The sequence below is a fragment of the Phascolarctos cinereus genome, unplaced genomic scaffold (assembly GCF_003287225.1).
Source record: "Phascolarctos cinereus isolate Bilbo 61053 unplaced genomic scaffold, phaCin_HiC Scaffold_391;HRSCAF=1000, whole genome shotgun sequence".
Lineage (NCBI taxonomy): Eukaryota > Metazoa > Chordata > Mammalia > Diprotodontia > Phascolarctidae > Phascolarctos > Phascolarctos cinereus.
Genome location: NW_027555726.1, coordinates 5,031 through 30,177, shown reverse-complemented (window position 1 = coordinate 30,177; position 25,147 = coordinate 5,031). Strand labels below are relative to the sequence as shown.

The 25,147-nt window shown below is 38.7% G+C and overlaps 1 long non-coding RNA gene across 2 annotated transcripts; it reads right to left on the bottom strand.

The window, feature by feature from the left end:
• Window positions 1-27: 27 nt before the first annotated feature.
• Window positions 28-24,665, bottom strand: LOC110204437 (uncharacterized). 2 transcript variants are annotated; one of them, XR_002323303.2, is made up of 3 exons: window positions 23,812-24,665; window positions 2,128-2,273; window positions 28-1,732 (listed from the first exon to the last, which is right to left on the bottom strand). It is a non-coding gene; the product is annotated as an uncharacterized LOC110204437 (long non-coding RNA). The 2 variants fall into 2 exon arrangements; XR_002323302.2 differs by lacking the exon at window positions 23,812-24,665 and adding an exon at window positions 4,641-5,241 and having other exon boundaries at window positions 29-1,732.
• Window positions 24,666-25,147: the final 482 nt, after the last annotated feature.

The following is a 25,147-nucleotide window of genomic DNA, read 5'->3' as shown; positions in this document are numbered from 1 at the left end:
CAAAGGCTCCAAAAGCTCTTCACTTATTATTTAGTACTCAGTTTATAGCACTACTTTCTGGGGATAGGACTAAACCTGCCATAAAAGACAGCTGAGTTATATTGGGACTTTTCAGATACCTTCAATATATTTTAGTGGCCATAATACTTCACATCCGGGCTTTTTTCTCAGAAGCAAAATCAGTGAAACTCTCATTAAGAAAAGTTTGCCTTCGGAGCACAAAAAGTTCATAAAAAAGAAAAATTAAAGAGTATCCTCAAAGAATCCATCACCATATACAGGGTCAGACCTCAGAAGAGTCAGAATAGGAAGGTCCCTATGTGATGTATAATCTTGGGAAAATGTTACAAATTTTGAGCCTCAGTTTCCTTAGCCAAAAACTAGGAAGTAATAATTGCTTCTCTTTGTACCTCACAGCAGTATGAGGAGGATCAAATTAGACAAGATGATAACACCTCTGAAGGGATACTGAGAACAGCAAAAGATTAAACTGTCTGAAGATATTATTATTATTAAGTCATCAGTGTTTGAGGGACAGGCACCAAAAGACCTAAAATGTCTCAATCTATTACCCCACTCTGACCCTTCACTCACTATGTAGTGCAAGAATCATCTCTACTGGATTCATCTTGCAAATTCCTTATGCTGAGAACAGTATTACATTAGTAGTCATTAGGATAATAGAATAAATTGGTCTAGCATTGCTCTGGCATATAGTAGGGATGTGTTAGAACCTTTGGGCCTGAGCAAGGCTTTGATCGAAGGTTGGAGGAGAGATGATTTGGAGAGGGTAGGACAAAGTGGGGTCTGACAATGAGGTAGTGGGGTGCTGGCTACCCCTGTGGAGAACGCTGAAAAGGAAAGTAGAGGACACCAAAAACAAACATTGCTTCATTACAGCACCAAATTTCCTAGGGATACCTGGCCTGTTTAATGCACTCTTTTGTTCTCTTCAAGGTCTGTACCGTTGAAGGAGCACAAATTTAAATGCTTTACCATTTTACCTGAATCAGGGATAGTCACGTTGAGGAACCCTCAGAGCAAAGACTCTTTCTTGGAACTATCCCAAGGAGGCCAGAACAAAGTCCTCTCCAGTTGGAACAATCCTATACTGTAAGAAGCATGAGTACTGATACACGGATGTATTTTAAATAGGGAGGGGCCCATACTTAGTTGTGAAGGAGGTAAAGTTTGTCTTCAGGAACCATCTTCTTTTGGCCCTTTCCCTCCACCTACATTTCTTTGTCACCTTCCTTCCTCTTGAAGGAGATGCCCAGTGGCTCTCTACCACCTAAGGGACTGTCATTAAACTTCACATCCAAGTCTTCCCTCCTAGACAAAATCCCAGTTTAGATTACATTATCCCTACATTGTATTATACATTTGTCCCTTCTCATTCAGCAAATTTTGCATAACTGGCAAGATTTTGGGCTCAGGAACTGCTTAATTAGAACAAAGATGTCAATGACTGATGTTATTGCTTTCAGATATCACTTGTTTTAACTGTCAAAGCCTACCCTCACTTACTGGGCACCTTCGATTCCGGCTGGAAATTCCGAGGGTTTCCCACTGCAGCTGGGGCCACCTCCAGCGGTGCTGACCTGTCTCTTGCCCTGGACTCTGACAACTCTGGAGCAGAGAGTGGAGCTGAAGACTTTGCACAGTTCTGTCTCACTTGAATCTAATTCACTCACAAGTCAAGATATCACACTCCTGTTGTCACTGGTTCTCTCTGAGAATGAAATATGAACGACAATCAATGCCTATAACTCGTGTATAGGTTAAAGTAATAATCTAATATATATAAGATTCATATATCATAGTATTTATATTTGTTTATATAGATGTACAGTATATATGTATATATGTAAATATATTTGTTACATATATAAATATATTTCTTACATAAGATTTTATTTACATATATATTTATATAATTTATATATTTATGTATATATGTAAATATATTTGTTACATATATAAATATATTTGTTACATAAGATTTTATTTCCATATATATTGATATAATTATATATATTTATGTACATGTGTATATAAGCACAACTTACTGCAACAGTTACAATCTAAACATTGTGTTTTGATGATCTTTTTAGAAATAAAGCCCACCTTCTTGGATCCTAGCAGCACAGGTAGTTAGTTCAACTGTGAAGTTAAGTCAAGCAGCATTTATGAAGCGCCCATTGAAGCAATTTCCTCTCCACACCATAGGTAGCACTTTAAAAGGGCAGGCGACACACTCCATACTGACCATGCTGGGGAAAGACAAGAAGACTCTTCATCTAAGACAATGACAATAATGGCACAACACATCAAAATTAGGAGATGCAGTAAAAGCAGTCCTTGGGGGGAAGTTTTATATCTCTCAATTCTTATATGAAGAAAATAAAGAAGGAAGGGATCAAACAATTGGACATGCAACTAAAAGAGCTATAAAAACAACAAATTGGAAATACCAAATTAGAAATTCTGAAAACTAAAGGAGAGATTAATTAAATTGAAATTGAGAAAACAATTGAACTAATAAATAAAACTAAGTGCTGGTTTTATGAAAAAAAAAGCAATAAAATAGATAAACCTTTGGTTAATTTGATTTTAAAAAAGAAGAAAACCAAATTACCAGTATCAAAAATTAGAAGGATGAATTCACCACTAATGAAGGGGAAATTAAAACAATGATTAGGAGATATTTTGATCCATGGTATGCCAAGAAATCTGACAATCTAAGTGAAATGGATGGATATTTACAAAAATATCAATTGCCCAAATAAGTGGAAGTAAAATATCCAAATAACCCATTTTCAGGAAAAGAAATGGAACAAGCCATCCATGAATTCCCTAAGAAAATGTCTCCCAGTCAAATGGATTTCCAAGTGAATTCTACCAAACATTTAATAACAATTAATTCCAATACTATAGAAACTATTTGGAAAAATAGGCAAAGAAAAAGTCATGCCAAATTCTTTTTATGATGCAGATATGGTACTGAGACCTAAACCAGGGAGTCAAAATAGAGAAAGAAAATTATAGACCAATTTCCCTAATGAATAGAATGCAATAATGTAAAATTAGATATTTGCCAAGAGATTATATCAACTTATGGCAAGGATAATACACTATGTCCAGGTGGGATTTACATCAGCAATACAGGACTGCTTGAATATTAGAAAACTATCAATATCATTAACCATGTCAGTAACAAAATTAACAGAAATTAACAGACTTTGGGTCACTTGTGGCATACTAAAGGTTTTCAAGTGGCCCAAGAAAAAAGTAGAGGAAAACATCCTTTGTATGTGGAGGAAATTCTTTGGCATGCCCCAAATACTCCAAGGGCTGTAAACAGCCATGGGTAGGACGTTGTGCAGGCCTGATTTTAAACATCACTTTAGAATAATTTTCACGTTTTGAATTCTCTCCCTCCCTTTAACCTGTCCTCCACTACTGAGAAGGTAAGCAATTGAATGCCAAGTATACATATGAAATCACACAAAACATTTACCAGGTTGCAAACAATAAAAATATAAAAGAAAGAAAAAGAAAGTGAAAAAGTATGCTTCAGTCTGTTCTTGGAGTACATCAGTTCTCTCTCTGGAGGGAGATAGCCTTTTTGATAAGTCCTTTGGAATTGTCATGAAACATTTTATTGACTAGAGGAGCTAAATCTTTCACAGTTGATCATTACTACAACATTGCCGTTAATGTCTACCGTGACCTTCTGGTTTTGCTCACTTTACTTTGCATCAGTTCATATAGGTTTTCCCAAGTTTTTCTGAAACTATCCCCCATACACCATGGACTTGTTCAGCCACTCCCCAATTGATGGGCATCCCCTTAATTTCTAATCTTTGCTCCCACAAAAATAACTGCTATAAATATTTTTGTACATACAGGTCCTTTCCCTTTTGATGAAGGATCTTTTAGTACATTAATAAGGTATCTTTGATTAATTACCGCATTAAGCTGAAACCTTGATTAAATCTAGAATCTGGGATACCTTCAAGAGCATTCACAACCATTACTGTACAGCCCTAAATGAGTAACTATCATTCAATGTTAATTCTTTGAGTATTTCTGAAGCCATTTGAAAATATCTCTTTCTACTAATACTGAGCTGGCAAGTCAGCTGGAAAGAAGGCTGTCAGATCCAAAGTAGTATTACACTTTACAGGAGATTAATTCAAACTGAGAAAACTAGTTTTTAACTCGTTCTCCATCCTATCTCCTCACCCTTCTGCTCCACCAGCAAAAAAAAAAAAAAAAGGGCAAACCCTCTCTGGAATATTTTTATTTTTCTTTTATTTTTCTTTTTTCATTTACACCAAAGATCTTAACCTTGGGCCCGTGGTCCCCCAAGAATTGATTTCACAGGGTCTCTGAACTTGAAAGGAAAATAAAATTACATCTTTATTTTCACTAACCTCTAAATGAAATTTAGCATTTCTTTGTAGAAAATTAGTACTTGTGAATTTGTCCTCAATCTTCAGGTCCAGGATGCCCTGGCTGGGGAGCCCCATATTTCCCTCATGACCATGGGGTTTTCTTTTGATACCAAAGGAAGAGGCCAAGTATTTCCAGATTGACAATAGGTAGTAGTTTATTCAATCATTATGAATACTTACAAACAGGGGCAATCTTCAGTTTGGGGTGGTGGCCAGCACTTCAGTGGATCCCTGCCAAGAACTTCAAAAATCCCAGTGGTAATTATAGAAAACAGACAAAGGGAGGAGGAGCTGGAGAGTGCATCACTACAGATTGGTGGTTATTTTTGGTTTTTCCCTTAGTAATGAGCTTGGGAATTGAGCCAATGTTATGCCCAAACATAAGTTTCAGTGTAGGGGTCTAGGTCCTATAAGGCCATCATTTTCCCTTCAAACAAATGGGACCCAAATCTTTTGGGGTAAGGGGTGAAGGTCTTAGCTTCTGAAACTGCTTCCTGCTGGCCATGGGCATAGAGCTGTCCCTGCCTCACTGGGTCCTTTTCCAGGAGTCAGACTTCGGAACATGGCTGATGCTAAGTCCAGGGTCTTAGGGGCCTTTGATTAGTTCCAAGGTTGGTATGCAGCCTGAGCAGTCATCTGGAAATTGGTGACCTGGACCCTGGGGGAGACAAATCTGGCCAGGAGGTTCAATATATGAGGCCCAAATACAAGGAGAATTAAAAGTGATGTCAGAATGGGAGAAAACAAAGTACCTCCCTCTAAGAAGATGGATTGCACTGAAATTCTTTTTCCCAAACTGAACTGAAGATATTTCTGATTATTTTAGTCTTTCATAGCAATGTGTATTCCAGTTTTAGTCTATAGGGTTATGATTCACATGACGACACAGGCAGTCAGATGACAAGCCCGAGTACTAATTTACCCAGTTGTTTGGGATATAGAATGACTACACATTCAAGTCCAAACAGCAAGATCTCACATACTTGCATTGTGCTCCTATCTTTTACTGTCCATTTGCTCTGATTAGAGAAATTTGCAATAAAAGGATGAAACCGGGACATGTCTATACCAAATATGACAGGATAAAATATCCTTAACTCTGTTTGAATTCAGATAATTCACAGTTTTCCAACCATGCAGTATCAATTCCACCTCATAGCCAGAATCAGGAATAGCCAGGTGGGAAACATTCCTTTTCAAAGGACCACAGTGGGGAAAGTGAGCTAGGAGGATCCCACCTTAGACTGAGGCTAAGATTGTCCTCTCAGCTTTTCCAGATGCAGACCTCCACTTGTATCACATTGTCTCTGGGTAGCTTCTGGGCATTTCTCTCAGATGGTGGATTATTGACTATTGATTATCGATGGATTATTATGATCCCTCAGACTACTCAAAGTAACATCATTACAGTCCCAAGAGCTTTTACCTCAAACAGCAAGTTTCACTAATCACAGCTTGGGAAAAATTTACCAGGGTTTACATTTCAAATTTAATTTGTATATAATTGGTATAAAAGCCAATTGTTAGAGGTCACTTACAGAAACTTGCAAATTCTCAGCAAGCCAAGTTTATTGTTTAAGAATTCCATCATCCAAACAACCTCCTTGGCAAGTTTACAAAATAAAGGGGATCAACAGGGACCCCAGAGCAGGGGCTGCCTATCACCCCGATCTCCCCTTAGAGCTGCTCTGGGCTGTGCTTTTTCACTAGTCCTGAGGACTGCTCTGAATGGGCAGAACCAATCTGGATAAGGCTTTCACCTCATCCCCTCCTTTCCACACACATACTGAGTAGTCAATGACCAATTTTACATTTTAGCAGTAAAAACAATACCAAATACTTAGTTTTCTAAATGTCCATTAGAAAATGTTATAAGACAGGGTTAGGAGGGAAATAACTTTTCCACTGTTTTTTTAGGTGCTCTCATTTCATACTCTAATAACATCCAAGTTAGGAAAAGTGGCTTGAGAAAGCTGATGCAAAAGTTTACCAGTTTGAGACCTGAAACAAGCCCATTATCAATCAGGTGATTTCAATCTTGTTGAATGAATTTGCAATTTACTTTACACAGAAAATCGATGTCTCATAATGAACATGTTGAAACCACAACTTTAAACGAGTGGGCTTACCAAGTGCAGAGGCTGGCTGGCTTCTTACCTCTTAGTGCCTTGATCCATCCCCTTCCCCTTCCCTCTGTCCCCAGGGCAGCTCATGTTGCTTGTAGCTTCTGGGGTGGCAGGAGGTGAGCAAGATTGATGAACACGGGTGATACTTCCATGCTTTCTTGGTGGGCTACAGGGTGCCGAGGGGCCCAGAGCCATTGCCAGTGGGGCCCCCAGCTGTAGTTGTTGCCGTTCCTCCCTCCTTACTTTCACCAACTGGGGAGGATGAATTCAAAGGTCACGGAGGGTGACTCAAATTCCCTACCATTCGCAAGGACTCTCTTCTCTTAGTCTGATCATATTCCTTTTGAAGGTCTTGGGGACCAAGTTTTTCCAGTTTTATAGAAGATAACCTAGGGGCAAATGTTGAGGAAGTACCACTGAGTCTGGCAGCTGAGGATCCAGAGGCCATGAGGCCAGAAGAGAAGGGGGATCCTGCAGGCCCGGGCATAGGGACTGGGAGTCTCTCTGTGAAGGAGGATCCCAGGGTGTGGAGGGAAATTGGTCCATTTTGTTACCTGCAAGCCTCATGAAACCAAAAGCACCTACAGTTTCTCAATATTCTAGCATCCAAAAGAAATAGGATAATTGGGCATACGTTTCCTGATAGGATGTTCCCTATGCAGCAGAAAGTTTGCCCAGGTCCGAGACAACATACCAAAATTTAGGGAATGCAGCCAAAGCAGTTCTAGGGAAACTTTATATCTCTAAATGCTTCCATCAATAAGACAGAGAAAGAGGAGATCAATGAATTGGGCATGCGACTAAAAGAGCTACAAAAAGAACACATTTAAAATCCCCAATTAAATACCAAATTAGAAATTCTGAAAACCAAAGGAAAGATTCATAAAATTGAAATTAAGAAACCATTGAACCAATAAATAGAACTAAGAGCTGGTTTTATGAAAAAAGCAATAGAATAGATATACCTTTAATTAATTTGATTAAAAGAAGAAAAAAAAACTAAATTACCGTATCAAAAATAGAAAGAGTGAATTCACCACTAGTGAAGAGGACATTAAAACAATGATTAGGAGCTATTTTGATCAACTGTATGCAAATAAATCTGACAACCCAAGTGAAATGAATGAATATTTACAAAAATACAAATTGCCCAAATAACAGAAGAGGAAATAAAATGCCTAAATAACCCAATTTCAGAAAAGGAAATTGAAAAAGCCATCAGTGAACTCCCTAAGAAAAAAATCTCTCAGGCTAGCTGGATTTACAAGGGAATTCTACCCAATATTTAAAGCACAATTAATTCCAATGCTACATAAACTATCTGGAAAAATAGGAAAAGAAGGAATCCTACCAAATTGTTTTTATCATACAAATATGGTGCTGATACCTAAACCAGAAAGAGCCAAAATGGAGAAAGAAAATTACAGACCAATTTCCATAATGAATATAAATGCAATACTTTTAAATAAAATATTTGCCAAGAGATTACAGCAAATTATCACAAAGATAATACACTATGACAAAGTGGGATTTATGCCAGGAGTGGAAGACTGGTTACATATTAGGAAAATTATTGGCATACTTAACCATATCAGTAAAAAAATTAACAGAAATCCTATGATTATCTCTATAGATGCAGAAAAAGCTTTTGACAAAACAGCACCTATTGCTACTAAAACACTACAGAGCATAGAAATAAGTGGAGTTTTTCTTAAAATGAGAAGTAGCATCTATCTATCACCATCAGCAAGCATTATAAATAATGGGGATAAGCTAGAAGGTTTTCTACTAAGATCAGGGGTAAAAGAAAGACGTCCATTATCACCACTGCTATTCCATTTTACTAGAAATTTTAGCTTTAACTATAAGAGAAGAAAAAGAAATCAAGGGAATTAGAATAGGCAATGAAGAAACAAAGCTATCATTCTTTGTAGTTAATATCATGTTATACTTAGAGAATCCTAGAGAATCAACTAAAAAACTACTTGAAATACTTCACTGAACTTGCAGCATATAAAATAAACCCACATAAATCATCAGCATTTTTGTAAATTACTAACAAAGCTCTGTAGCAAGAGATAGAGAAATGTGTATTTATCTGATTCCCTCTAACCTGATAGCAATCCCTTGACAGCAATGATAGTTCAGTACAGAACTTGAAGCTAGAATGGGTTTCAAACATATTCTACTCTGTATTCCTCATTTTACCGACAAGCACAAATCAGATGAAAGGGAGATGAAGTAATGTATTCATATCCACACATGTAATAGTAAATCATAGTTTGAATCCAGATTCTTAGTGTTTTATTCAATTCATATCCCTAGCCACTTAATAGGCAACTAATAAATATTCATTTAATTGAATTGAGTTGAAATCACTGTACATTTTCTGACTATTGATCCTCATAATATCATCACTCAGCAACCATTTCTTTAAAATGTCAACATTCTACTGGCACAGCAGTGCAGCCATTTAATAAGACACAGGATACTTCTATGGATTGGTCTTGGATTTGCATTTTTCTATTTTACCTGATTTGGTAAAAGTGTTGGACTTCTTTATCTTCTAGAGAAATAGTATGTCATATATTTCTACTCATGAGTCTTTATATCATTTGTAAGACTACTTTGGAAAAAGATAAGACACATATAGCCATCATAATCACAGCTGGGTGATCTGATCTCCAAGCAGCTTCCTCTTTTATAGTTCTTATAGTTATCCATGGACACACAGCACATACACACATACACATATACATCTATGTATACACATAAGTATATATACATTTACATATGTATATATATTTATAAATACATTTGTGCATATGTACACATACACATACACATAAACACACATATATATATACATAGAAACATACATCTCTCTCTCTCTCTCTCTATATATATATATATATATGCATGTGTACACAAATAATTGTAGCATTCTGTGGTGGGGAGTGGGGAGGAAGGGGAAAAAGAACAAAGTGAAAAGTGCACAGCAGAGAAGTAAAGAAAACTTACAAGAAAGCAAAGAGAAGATGGACAGATCTCAACACAATGAGTCGTATTTATTATATACACTTTCTTGAAATGGAAATTTATTGCGGCATATTTTGAATACTCTGTCATATTCTGCTGTTAGCATGACAATGCTTTTTTTCTTTACTTATTTTGTATTTTTTTTAGTTTTAGTATTTAAATTTGTTTCTTTTTTCTTTAAGTTTAATTATTAAAAATATTACAAATGAATAAGAAACAAATAAATAATCACACTGCTGTGTTTTAGACATTGTACTTCAAAATCTCCTAAAATAGTTCACTTAATATTTGGTGCCGTTTTATAACACTAGTTTTTGGAGATAGGAGTAGAACCTGCCATATAGAACAACTAAGTTATATTGGGAGTTTTCTGATGTATTCATTATATTTTAGCATGCATGATACTCCGCATATGAGCTGGTTTTTTTGGTTTTTTCTCAGAAGCCAAATCAGTGAATCTGTGATTAAGAAAAGTTTGCCCTTGGAGCACAAAAGCTTCCTAAAATGGGAACATAGAAAAATGAAAAAGAGTTTCCTCAAAGAATATATCACATCTACAGGGTCAGACCTAAGCAGTGTCAGACTAGGAAGGTCCCTATATAGTATGCAACTCTGGGCAAAAATTATAACTTTTGAGCTTCAGTTTCCTCAGCCAAAAAATGGGAAATAATAATTCCTTCCCTCTCGATCTCACAGCAGTATGATGAGGATCAAGAGAGGCAAGATGACAATACTTTTGAAGGAATTTTGTGGACAGCAAAAGGTTAAACAATAGAACAATATTATTAAATCATCAGTATTTGAGGTACAGGCACCAAAAAACCCCAAATATCTCAATCTGTCACCCCACTCTTACCCTTCACTCACTACATAGTGCTAGAATGATCTCTGTTGGACTCATCTAGCAAATTCCTTAGGCTGAGAACAGTATTACATTAATAATCATTAGGATAATAGAACAAATTAGTCTAGCATTGCTCTAGCATATTGGAGGGATGTGTTAGAACCTTTGCATCTGAGCAAGGCTCTGAGTAAAAGGTGAAAGAGAGATGATTTGGAGAGGGTAGGATAAAGTGGGGTGTGGCCATGAGGCTTGGGGGCATTCTGAGGCACTGCATACCCCCAGGAAGAATGCTGAAAAGGAAAGTAGAGCACACCAAAAATACAATTGCTTAATTACAGCACCAAGTTTCCTCAGGATACCTGGCCTGTTTAATCCACTCTTTTGTCCTCTTCAAGGTCAGTCCCATCAATGGAACACAAATTTAAATACTTCACCATTTTACCTTAATCAGGGAGGAATATTTAGAGCAAAGAATCTTTCTTGAGACCATCCCCAAAGAGGCCAGCACAAAGTCCCCTCCTGAGTTATAATGGAATGTCCCAGTTGGAACAATCCTATATTGAAATACACATGGGTACTGACACACAAATACATTTTAAACAGGAATGGGCCTATACTGCATCGTGAAGGAGGTAAAGTTTGTTTTCAAGAACTGTCTTCTTTTTACTCCTTTCCCCATATACATTTCTTTCTCACCTTCTTTCCTCTTGAAGGTGATGCCCAGTGGCTCTCTACCACCCAAAGGATTGTCATTAAGCTTCTCACCCAAGTCTTCCCTCCTAGACAAAATCTCAGTTTAGATTATGTTATCTCCAGATTGGATTACACATTTGTCCCGTCTCATCCAGCAAATTTTGCATGACCTGCAAGATTTTCTTCTCAGGAACTGATTAATTCAAAGAAATATATAAATGACTGATATGCTTCCTTTCAGATATCATTTGTTTTAGCTACAGAGGACTACCCTCATGCAATAGGCACCTTCTGTTTTGGTCAGAAATTATGAGGGTCCTCTGCCTGCATCTGGGGCCACTTCCAGTGGTCCTGACCTGTGTCTTGCCCAGGACTCTGATGATTCTGGAGTAGACAGTCAGGCTGATGACTTTGCATGGCTCTTTCTCACTTAAATACAACTCACTTGCAAGTCAAGACATCACCCTCCTGATGTCACTGGCCTTATTCGAGAATGCAGCATGAACAATCAATACCTACAACCCAATTATATGCATTAATATAATAATTTTATATATATGATTCATATATTATATTATTTATATATGAGAAGCTAGGTGGCACAGAATATATGTAAATATACATACATTCTGTCATTTATATACATGTGCATATATGTGTATAAACACAACTTACTGCAACAGTTACAATGTAAACCCTGTGTTTTCATCATCTTCTTAGATAGGAAGCCCACCTTCTTGGCTCTAAGCTGGCAAGTAGTAGAGTTCACCTGGGACAGGTCCTAGGAGACCTTGCTAAATAGTGAGAAAGAGGCTACAGTGGAACCTCTTTGAAGACATTGCTGTCAATTCCACCTGGACCTTGAGGTGTCCTCCCCATTTACATATATATTGTCTCCTCACAGAACCAGCTGTATCACCAGAAGATCTGTTTCAACCTTCTGCTACCTGTGGCATTGAAGACCAGTCTTCAAGCCAATCTGATTTAGGAAAGTCTGCTGCTAAACAAAGAAAAAGGCTATATGACCCTGTGATATCAACAATCAGGCATCCATTTTTTCATATATCAGAAAAACAGTACAGTGGTGAGTCAGGTACTCTGACTTTTTTCTACCTACTTTCCACACCCTTACAAGATACAACATTGTGCATAGTTTTCTGCAAACTTGCTTGGGCTTTTAGCCCATGTTATATCATTGATAAAGAAAAAAAGATTTTTTGGTTGTATGTCCATCTCCCCATAACTAATGAGTTGTGTGTTACACACTACTTTTCTTCACACTTACTAGTAAAAGTCACTAGAATTAAGATTCTTTGAATCCTTGCCCCAATATAATCCGTGGCTTCTTTGCTAGCAACTCTGAAGCAATTCACACTGAAACATTTTCTTCCAATGAAAATTAAAGTAGAGTTAATTTCAGTACTTCTGATGCATTTTATGGGTTCCTCTAACTGGAGAAAGTTAATTAGGAATCATTTACCTCTTCAATATATTATGGCTCATATTCTAAACAGAATGGTTTAGAACTCAACAGCAAAATGTCCTCTTGGAGAAGAGGTAAGGAAAAAAGGGGTAAAAAGGCTGAAAATGTTAACTCTGCTCCTCACTCTATTAAGTGTAAGTCCAGTGACCACTCTACTTTAAGGTTACCACTTAATCAAATGTACTGTTTGAATGTGTTCATTTGAAAAATGTATTACTCGGGGGCAGCTAGATAGTACAGTGGATGGAGCTCTGGTCTTGTAGTCAGGAGGACCTGAGTTCAAATCCTGCCTCAGACACTTGACATTAACTAGCTGTGTGACCCAGGGCAAGTCATTTAACCCCGATTGCCTCACCAAAAAAATATATATATATATATATAAGTCAACCTAAAATGTTCTAGTGCTACTGTTTAATCTAGGATTGTACTAGAAGAAAGATTATCAAGTATTATTCCAAGTTACCACAAGAGATAATATACAGATTTTATTCCCTACCCCTTGAAAAAGAATTGGATTAGGATTTGTGAAAATTGAGGTTTAAGTCCTGGTACTGTTACCAACTTTCTCTGTGACTTTGAATGTTTGCTTAGAGAAGAGATAATTTAGGAGAGATTTATTTTAACTAATTCAAATATAGAAAGGGTTGCCATCACAAAGTGATGTTCTACTTAGCACCAAAGGGAAGAATTAGGAAGCTTCAAAGAGGTGTATTTTGACTCAATATAAAAAGAAACTGTCTAACAATTAGAACTTTTAAAGAAGAATGGCTACCTTAGTAGTAGTGAAAGTCACTGGAAATATTCAGGCAAGGTATAGAGGAGCCCTTGACCAGCATATTGTTGAAGGATTCATGCTTGAGAAAGGAGTTAGACTTAATCTCCTGTGAGGTTCTTACTAACTCAATGTTTTTGGATGGTTCTTCATTTAGAGACAGCATAATATAGTGGAAAAAAATACTACCCAGTCTTAGTTTTAGGAGGCCTAGTTTAGAATCCCAGTATTGCTGCTGTGTGAATGTTTCTTTGTCTACAAAGCAGTGAACTCTAAAATTTCCAAAACTCTATTTTCAGTGACATTTGTTTAGGGACATAGATGAAACATTTTTCTCTTTTTTTTTCTTTCCTTCTGTCTGTTTGTGTATCTCTCTCTCTCTCTCTCTCTCTCTCTCTCTCTCTTCTCTCTCTCTCTCTCTCTCCCTCCCTCCCTCCTCTTTGTGTGTGTGTGTTTGTGTGTGTCTGTCTCTCTTTATCTTTCTTTCTGTCAGACTGATATAAGGAACATGTATAAACAAGCTATATTGAGGATAATTTGGAAATAATCAATAGAGGGAAAGTGCTAGAATTAAGGAAATCACAGGAAAATATCTCTGAGGGTGGGATTTTAGATGGGACTTTAAGGAAGCCAAGAAATCCAGGAAATGGCTATGAGGTGGGGGAAGACTCTGGGCATGGGGTACAACTAGTGAAAATGCTTGGAACTTAGAAATGGAGTCTCTTGTTTGAGGAGCCATAAGGAGGCCAATGTCAAAGGAACTCAGATTTTAGGGAGAGCCCTCCTTCCTTTACCAGGCCTCACATACACAGAGATTTGGCTTAACATCTTTCACTTGTTTTTCTTTCCTTTCCTTTCCTTCTCAAATGTAAACTTTTCCTGGTGTAAAGACCAATTGTTAGAAATCATTTCTACATTGTACACGAGCTTGGAAATTCTGAGCATTACAAGCTCTTTCCCAAGGGCTGCTGACTTTTCCCACACAGATGGTTTCCAGGGACCTGGCAAATTTACAAAATAAAGGGAACCAACAGGGGCCCCAGGGAAGCTCTTGATCCAGATACCCTTGTGTGGGACGTGAAGACCCCTACCAATAAATCCTGGAGACTCAGATGTAGCAAAAAGAAAGATTTCTTGATGAGCTTTCTCGAGAAAGGGCACCCCCCATCCGCCTAAAATGGCTCTGGTGGAAGAATGCAAGGGTGTGCTCAGCAAGAAAGATTATATAGACCCCTAACCACAACTCCCCCTTCTTCACCCCCTTCCTCTCAGCTCATTGATGCAAGCCTTGAGGGCACAATCTATTTGAGGAAATCTACCCAGCAACAGAGAACAAAAACAGTTTCACAAACTTGCCTGGAGACAAGGAAAGGCAGCAAGTTTTGCAAGCAAGCAGTTCAGGTTGGGGGTAGGGCAAGTATTTTTATTTACTTAGAAACAGGGTCTGAGCAGGGGAGGGTTTTGAAAGCAATACAAGGACTTATTAACAAGAACTATTGACCCTTTGGGGAGGCTTCATTCTGAGAGATCATCTCTCACAATTCCCCCTCTTATTTCTTACAATTTGAAGCCTCCTCACACCCACTAAATCTTCCTGAGAATACCCAAATACACCTCATTAGGTATTTAACAATTTCCCCCAAATTTACAATTTAAGAGTTTTAGAAATACAATATAATTTCAGATAACATCAATGGCATTTCCATATTATTACAAACAGAAATTATCACTCTTATTACTCTTGGTACCCTTAACAATTACATTAAATAATAATTATTTCACTCTGGGATAGTGAGTCCAGCCTTTCTCTGGTTCGAAGCAGTGTCAGTGGTAAGGAGGATCTGGTATGTGCCTTCCCAGGCGGCAGTCATCTTTTCCTCTCTCCATGTTTGGATCAACACCCAGTCTCCAGGCTGGAACTTATGGACTGGAAACCCTAAAAGGGGTGTTTTAGCAATGATTCCTTTCTTCTGTAGAGAAAACAGCTAACTTGCCAAAGCCTGCACATATTCTCTAGGAATTAATAACAAACTTCAATACACACCTAAACACCTTGGTGACTTTTGGTTCACATCCACCCTCTGAGGTGGTTACCTTGCAAAATCTACCTTAAACTAAAGAGGTTCCTACCTTAACCTCACAACTAAGAGATACACAATCTTGTTCCCACAAACTTGTTTAGCCTTCTCAAATTGTACATATAAATAAGGTCCTGAGATGACTACAAATTCAGATCAAAACAGCAAGATCTCATATACTCAATATGGTGCTCACATCTTTTATTGACCACTTGCTCTGATCCAAGAAATCTACGATAAAAGAAAAATGCAGGGACATATGATATGCCAGATATGACAAGATAGAACATCCTCAGCTCTGTTTGAATTCAGATAAGAGTCACAGTTCTCCAGTCATGCAGTATCAATTCCATATCATAGCCAGACTGAGGAAGAGCAGGTGGGAAACAATCCTTCTCAAAGTAATACCATGGGGAAGCTGAGCCAGGAGCATCCCATCCTAGAGTGAGGCTAAAATTGTCCTCACGGCTTTTTCACAGATGCAGACCTCTACCTGTTAACAGTGCAGGATCACTCCCTCTGAGTAGCTTGTGGCATTTCCCTCAGATACCGATTTAATACAGACAACTATACCCAAATTCAAACTCAGAACACAATTAGGTATAGTCCCAAGAGCCTTTTACCTCAGATAGCGAGTTTCACTAATCACAGCTTAAAGTCAGAATTTTACTCCCATGGAGTTGCAATAATCAAGAAAAATTTACCAGGACTAACATCTTTTCTTCTCAAATTTAAACTTGTCCTGGTGTAAAAGCCAATGATTAGGAATCATTTCTATCTATTTTATATATACTTGCAACTTCTCAGCAAGCCAAGTTCATTGCTTAGGAACTGCAAGTTCTTTCGTCGGGGCAGATGAACTCTGCTTTGTCTGTTCCTTCTTACTTTTCTCTACCCTGGTCACAGATAATTTTTGGGCTGTTTCCAGTAACCCATCTAAAAGCCTGTTCTGACAATTCTCCAACTTTTGCAGCTCTTTATAAATATCTGGCCAGGAGTTAGTTACAAAGTATAAACTTTGTGCAGTGGAATCATCAAGTTCTAACCCCCAAAACTTCCTCATGTTCTCCTTCAGCCTGTCTAAAAAGGCAGAGGGAGTTTCCTCTTTTTCCTGTTTGATCCCCCTCAAGTCACGCTCTGGCTTTTAGGGACAGCTTTTCTAATTCCCTGTATTATCATCTCTCGTAATTTCCTCACGTTCTTTCTATGGGCCAGACTGTTACAGTTCCAATTTGGGCCTACAAGGGGGAACTTCTCTTCTCCCTTCAGTTCCCCTTGTGCTATCAGGTGGCCAGCATCCCAGGCCTTCACTGCCACCCTCAGAATCTGATCTTGTTCTTCCCCTGTGAATAAGGTATTGCTACCCTTCTCTCCTCAAATATACAAATTTGGACCCAAAAGTGATTAAACTGTTCTGTGACCCCAGAGGGGTCTTCTATCAGTTTCTTCTTATCCTTTTTGAAATTCCTAGTCTCCGAACTATTGAGGGGAGCATTCACATACCCAATTCCTCCTTGTGCTAAAGGAACCTCTTTTAATGGGAACTCCTTGGTGGTGGTAGAAATAGGTAGCAGAAAGTTCTCTGGGTCTTTGAGTAACTGCTTTAGTTCTCGGCAGAGAGGGGCGTGCAGTGCCACGGCTTCCCCCAGAGCAATCAGGTCTTCCCAGGGAGGAGCTATTCTTGGTGTCTTTGCCTGCGACCTCCATATCCCAAGGAGGACTGTTTTGAATGGGCAGTTACACAGTAATCAATTAACAATCAACTTAGTTAACAATCTAAGAAGTGATAGTCAAATTGTTTTAGCTATCAGCTCTTCTTTAATTACAGGTGAGGGTGGAAATACCTGGTTTCTAACTGGCAGTTATCAAACACTATAAGACAGGGTTAGCAGGGCTGACAAAGTAATAGAACTGGTCTTACACAATTTTCCCACTGTCCTCTAATTTCTTTCAGGTCACTTTAATAACACCCAAATTATGAAAAGCTAATCGACATAACAATACAGAAGTTGATCAATTTGAAACAATACTAGAGATCTAAAACTTGAAATAGACACACTACCAATCAGGTGGTTCCAATTCTGTTGACTATATTTCCAAATGTCCTTACATAGCTAATTAAGGAATAGTTGTTGACACTTTTAGTGTCTGCCCTCTGCTAGGCATTGTGTTAGGCACCTTCCAATCATCTAATGACAAATTTCAGATCCATACATTTTCCCAACTTACCTTAGTGCCAAACAGTGTAATAAATTCTGACTTAAGCATTAAATTAAGAACATCACATTTCATTTAAAATATTGCCAATTTGAATGAGTTAGGGCTTCTCGGGAAACATCATGGCCTTGGCAGCTGCCGAACCCAGCCACCCCCAACAGGCCTCCCGCCCTGGGTACAGGCCCGGCTGCCCTTAAATTACCTATTGTTTCTGTTCCGGTACACACACACACACACACACACAACAACTTTTCCCTTTTATGTGAGGCAGAAAAGATTAGGTGCTACTCAATCTGCCTTTCTTTCTCATCTGAGGGGGAAAAGGTTCCCCTTTTCTTTTTTTCTCTTTCCCTCCACATTCAAAACTTGGCCAGAGTTAGAATGGAGAGAGAGAGAGAATTCTACTTATTTTTTTCCAAAAGTTTCCAAACCTTTTACTATTAAACCCCCTATTGACACTGTTCTTTCCACCCATAAACTTTTTTGCCTTCCTTCTACCTACTTATCCCTCTGATGGATTTTGATTAAAGTCCCTTTAAAACTGCATGTATCTTTACGCAGGAACCTTCATTCACACCACACATACACAAACACAGACACAAAACAGACATAGGACAAATTGCAAACCTTCATTTTCTTTTCATTTTTCCCTTTATATTTTGGTAGTTCATCCCAATTACTAAGTCTAGATCCCAAGGGACTATCAGCCAGCACATCTGGTAACTTTTCCTGTTTCCACCCAATTTTGAATTTGATTTCCCCATCCTCCCGAATGACCACTTTACCTACTCAAAGAATCTAGGCAGGCTCCTAGGGCTTCCCCTTGTGTGGGACAGACACCACCCACTCAAAATAAAAACAAAGACTTAGATACCTTGACAGCAGAAAGGAGTTTATTGCTTTCTCATGAGAAACGGTACTGCCCCTAGTCACCATTGCTGGCCAGGAGAGTACTAGTTGGGAGCCTCACACTTGGCTTTTTATCCCCTAACGTGATGCCCCTTCCCACTCTGTTACCCCTTTCTCCTTCGACTGGGTACTCAGGGTGTACATTCTAAACGCGGCAGCTAATACCCTATAGAAGCAAACATGCCCATGTTTGGACTAGATGCATATGTGTACTAGGAAGGAGAAGCGACCAGGCAACCAAGCTCCTCTACCCATGCTGACGTGGTGCTGGAGAAATAGAAACTTTGGGGGAAAATGCAAACTGAACTCAAGGCTTTCTGGAGGAAGGAAACTTAGCCCTGTGGGAACTGCACTGCAGGCCATCTCTCACACTCAGGCAGAGTGCAGGAGAGAGATAGGAGTGTAGCAGGGAGGTAAGAGTGTAGCAGGGAGATACTAATGAGGGAACTTCACTGTGAGCCATCCCTCACAATCCCCCTTGTCTTTTATCCTGTTCCCTCACCATTGTTGATAAACTTCTTCTATCATGTCTTCCTCTTGCCTCCTTCACTTCCTTATTCTCTTTCTCCTCTGAATTCTTCCCCCTAACCATCACCCTTTTAAGTCAATATGGGAAGGATTGATCTATGCATTGACAAATCAAAGGGGCAGTCCCCTTTACAAATGCAGATACACAGACCCAAAAGAAAACAATAATGCAATTGTCCCTTTAAGATTCAAAAAGTCTTTTCCTAATACAGCTGTCTGGCAGGGAACATTGTCAATGAAGTCCTCTGGTCCTTGGTATTTGTTCCAGCCATCTCCAGCACAGGACTAGCATCTTCTTCTTCTTGTCTTCTTGTAGGAACTCGCTTTCTGTCCATTCTCCTACAAAAGTGACCTTAGCACAATTTTAAGTTACCATTTCTCATCCTTATAACCTTGATCATTTTTACCAACTCAAAACTGGAACCATGGCCAGTAGTCATGTTTAAGAAATTCACATCAGAATCCAGTGTCTTCTACTTTACATTAATCCATTATTAATTTCCTCACCAGGAGGATGAGATTTCACTAAGCAATTAATAACAGGCACCAGTACATACATAAATATATTAAATAATCAATTTTGATACAGTACATATAAAATCTTAAAGTTTTAGTCATGCCGTGTTTCTTTGGTGGCGTTTACAAAATAAACCACAAGCACTCATTTTTTTGGACATTATTAATTGTAACAAAACTTTAGACAAATATGATAGTAACCAAATAACAAAAATAACATTCTCACAAGCCCCTGTCCTAATTGTCTCCATACTATTACCAAGAATTAAAAGACCTTAACTCATACAGAACACACACAGGAACACTAGTCCCAGCTCTATAGTAACCTAAGATGTTCCATAATCAATTATTTTAGTAAATTTGTTACTGTACTTACAAACCCTTCTGATTATAGAAACTTGCCACTAAGAGATTAGAGACTTAAAGCAAGGGAACAATATTTCCCCAACTTCCTGTCAACTCCAGGCAGAGTGTTATGTGAAACTGCAAACTGCATTGAGCCAGACTTAAAGTCTGCCAAGTTTCAGTTAACGAATCAAGTCAAGACAGTCTCACCTCAGCACATGCAGAACAGTTGCCCTCTCAACCTTCCCAAGAAAGCATACCTGCAGTTCATATTTGCCCCTCACACGGCTGCTGGCATCATGGATCAGTGGCTCAGACAGCTGGAGTTAGACTCAGAAATAGTTAGTCATTAGTCCCATTATGTCTTCGAATAGCAAGTTCCAATAATCAGTTTAAGATATGACTATAATCTCACATTACCTAAGGAACATCTCCAAAGAGAGCCCTAAATAACTTGCATTCATTTCTACCCTTGTTCATAAAACCCTACTAAGCTGGCGCAAAAGTCCTTAAGTAACACAAATTCCAGAGTATTATCAAGAAACTAAATTCCTAGTTATCACAGAATCCATAAATATCACAAAGTTCTTTAGTCAAAAGGTGTTGTAATAGAATCTCACATTGGGAACAGTCAGAGACTGATTACAGGAAAAATACTACTGCTCTTAGAATCCTTTTAAACAAAGGGAACATCTTAAGGTGAGTCTTAAACAGTTTGCATAAATTTCTCCACATGTTCAAGTTCTAGATAAAAATATTGTTAGATTTCCCAGTAAGATAACACAAAAGAGCTCATATCTTGTACTGACTACTGGCTCTCATCATAGAAACTTACTATAGAAGGCAAAAGAGCAGGGACATGTGACATACCAAACATGACAGGATAAAACATCCTTAGCTTTGTTTAAATTCAGATAGAGTTACAGTTCTCCAATCATGCAGTATCTGTTTCTCCTCATAGCCAGACTCAGGAATAGTCAGGTGGGAAACATTCCTTTCCAAAGGAACATAATGGGGAAACTGAGCCAGGAGGATCCCATCCTAGATTGAGGCTAAGATCGTCCCCTCGGCTTTACAGTACAGGATCACATTCCCTTTGAGTGGCATTTCTCTCAGATACTGATTTAATGCAGACAAGTATACCCAAATTCAAACTCAAAATAAAATTAGTTATAGTCCCAACAGCCTTTTACCTCAAACAGCAAGTTTCACTAATCACCGCTTAAAGCCAGATACAGTTAATTTTACTCTCATGGAGTTGCAACAAGCAATAAAGATTTACCAGGACTCACATACATAAGAGATTTCACTTTACCTCTTTCCTTCTCAAATTCAAACTTGTCCTGGTGTAAAAGCCAATCATTAGAAATCATTTCTATACACTTGCAAATTCTTAGCATGCCAAGTTCATTGTTTAGGAACTGCAGAATCCTAACAAGTTCTTTTCTCAGGGCAGATGACCTTGCCCACACAGATGGTTTCTAGGGACCTTGGTAAGTTTACAAAATAAGGAGAATTGACATGGACCTCAGAGAGGGCTGATACTGGTGCCCTTGAATGGGCAGAACCAAGCTGATAAGGCTTTACACAGTCCCCTTCTTTTCACATACAGTAATTAATTAACCCTTTTAGGTTTTAGCATTAAAACAGTAACCCCAAATAACTTAGTTAACAATCTCACAAATTTCATAAATGATAGTAAAATGATTTTAACTGAAAATTCCCTTTAAATAAAGACAAAATTTGGAAATTTTATGATTTCTTAAATTACAATACTTCAAAATTATAGTACATTGTTAAAGAGAATGATTTAAAAGTTTCCTAACCCATTCATCATTTTTTTTACAGTACAGTTCTTAACGTAACAACACTTAGATTATAAGAGAAATTGCTTTTCCGACAATACAGATGATACAGTTGTTTCCCAAATTTGCAATAAAGGAAAATTTTAGAAATACAACAATACCATAAACAACTATCATCTATTTAAACTTTAAAACCAAAACTAATTAATTACCACTCTGGTGGCTCTACAAGAATTGGATGTGTTCCCAAATTGCCTTAGACAGAGAATCGTTCATTTCATCACCATTGACATAAACTTCACACAGAAGAAAATCCACATAAAGTTAATGAATGTGAAGCAATTATATTTAACTAAAAACAGTTTACATTCAGATAGCATTTGTTTTATTGCCAAGCATTGTGCCAAGCACCTTTACAATCATGTGATCTTTGTAATATCCTTGGGAATGAATTCCACCACCATCCCTTACTGAACAGTAAACTAAAGTCAATAGAACTTTCTTGGGGCCATATAGTTAATAAATTTCTTAATGCCAAATAGCAATATGTACTTTTCAAATTATACAACTATACATTTCTCAGTTCAGTACCCTTGTCCCTTTATAAAGGAATATTATCCACAAATTCATATATTGCTTCAATATTTCAGTTCCGTATTCATGTCCACATTGTCTTGCAAAAGTTTTACAAACATTATGGAATCACCTGTTGTAATCAGTCAGTTTAAAATGTGCTGGGCCAGTGATCTAACTACTTCTTTTTGGCCCAGGAGAAAGAAAAGCAAGCTTAAAGAATTTGAATCGATGCTGACAAAGTACGATCAGCTTTCCCTCCAGGAAGACACCTCTGGAGCTTGATAATTAATTGAACAGTAATAATCATAACTCACAATAACCAATATCTTTACCATAGCCAGTATCCATATTAGATTTAATGGAACCCACCCAAAAGGTGGGTGGACATAATTCCTTCCATCTCTCCATAACTTTGTCTATTGGTTTTTAAATTAGTCTATCAGCCTTTCACTCTAAGCTGCCTGCTCAAGATTTTTGTTTACTACTTACTTTAGTGCCAAATAGTAAAATAAATTCTAACATATCTTAAGAATTGAATTAGGAGTGACACATTGCATTTTTCATACTTTTTTTAAAAATACAACCAGAATGAATTCAATTTCTTTCTGGTTGGGTCCTATTACACAAAAACTTTTCTCTTTTAGGTAAGGCAGAGAACAGTTAAAGGCTTATTTAGCCTGCCTCCCTTTGATCTGAGGGGGAAAGATTCACCCTCCTTTCCTCCTTATCTTTCTCTCTTCTACATTCAACAACTTGGTCAAAGTTGGAATGGGAGAGAGGAAGAGAATATTTCCAACAACTCTTCAAGAGTTTCTAAACCTTTTACTTTCCAAACCTCTTTCATGCTGTACAAATAAATTATGCCTTCCTTAAACTTTCTACACATACTCTTCTCTCCTACATGCTTAAACTTTCTTACCTTTCCTTCTACCTTCTTATCCCTCTGAGGGACTTTGATTAAAATCCATTTAAAACTGCACATAGTCCAGCTGCAGCCTTGGGATGCTACCTGGCTGCAAAGGGCATCAAGTTACACAGGACACTCACTCACACCACACAGACACAAACACAGAAACAGATACAGACAGAAAATGACAGGGAGAATCCAAAAGCTCGGAGAGAATTGTTAGAAATCCTCTGCACAATTTAGGCATCGCCAGCCCAAACTAAGCAGCGATATTTCATCAGGTTTCTTTTCTCTTGTCTTTCCCTTTATATTTTGATGACTCGTTCCAATTCTGGAGTCTACTCCCAGGAGGGCTATCTTCTGGAATGCTAGGAAAATTCTCTCTGCTAGCTGTTTTGGACTGTTCTTTTCCCATGTTTAACAAGTTCTTGTCCTTCCCCAAGGACTCACTCGATGTGGAGGCACAGGTACCAAGACCTTCCCTGCCCCCTCCCTGGTCACCCAGATGCTCACCAGATCTTGCTCCAAAAAGTATCTCAGGGCTCCCTGGATCTTTCGTCTGGGTTATGTGCGCACAACTTATGTGATCGTCCAAAACTCAGTTCTCTCTCTTCTCTCTGTCTACTGTCTTTGCTAGCACCGTTGGAACTCTGTTTGCTTTTGTTTCTGCTTGCAGGTATCTGTCTTTCTTCGGGTCCATTCCTTAAAAGGGAAAGGAAACTCCCAAACCACTCCACAGACTACTGGTAAGTGGCCAGTGGGGGCCTGTCCTAGGACTGGCTGGGAGGCCCTTTCCCAAGTAAAGGGGATCCCAGAGAGCCCCCAACTGTGTGGGACAGAGACCACCCACTCAAAATAAAAACAAAGACTTGAAAGATACCTTGAAAGCAGAAAGGAGTTTATTGCTTTCTCATGAGAAAGGGTACCGCCACTAGTCACCATTGCCAGCCAGGAGAGTATGAGTTGGGAGCTGTACCCTGGGCTTTTTATCCCCTAACGCGATGCCCCCTCTCACTCTCTTACCCCTTTCTCCTTTGACTGGGTACTCAGGGTGTACATTCTAAAAGTAGCAACTAATACCCAATAGAAGCAAATATGCCCGTGTTTGGACTAGATGCACATGTGCACTAGGAGCTAGGAGCAACCAGGCAACCAAGCTCCCCCACCCATGCTGACCTGGTGCTGGAGAAATAGAAACTTTTGGGGAAAATGCAAACTGAACTCAAGGCTTTCAGGAGGAAGGAAACTTAGGCCTGTGGGAACTGCACTGCAGGCCATCTCTCACACTCAGGTAGAGTGCAGGAGAGAGCTAGGAGTGTAGCAGGGAGATACTAATGAGGGAACTTCACTGTGAGCCATCCCTCACATCCTCAGGGGACTTCATTCTCTCCATGTGTTATGGACCTCTCTGCTTAGACTCTGGGAAACCTGGTTACCCAGAGGGTTGCCGGTCTGGGCTTGCGACACCTTACGGGCATCCCGCTGGGTTCCAAGCCTTCCCAGACCTGGGTCTGTGCCCACAGACTTACATGACTGAAAATTTCCTTCACTTCACATGGGTGGCCATGGTGGTCTTCTAGTTACCAGTGCTGCAGAACTTTCATTTTGCTATTCTGAGATTTCCCTTCGGGCTTTTCCCTCCTCAGCTGAGACCTGGAGGCCACCAGTAAAGTCTGGCATCGCCTGCCCCTGAATTAAGGGAGTCCCCAAAAAGGGGGTGAAATCCCGGAGGATTTCCCACAACTATGTGGGACGTGAAGACCCTTACCAATAAATTCTGGAGACTCAGATGTAGCAAAGAGAAAGATTTCTTTATTAGCTTTCTCAAGAAAGGGCACCCTCCCTCTGC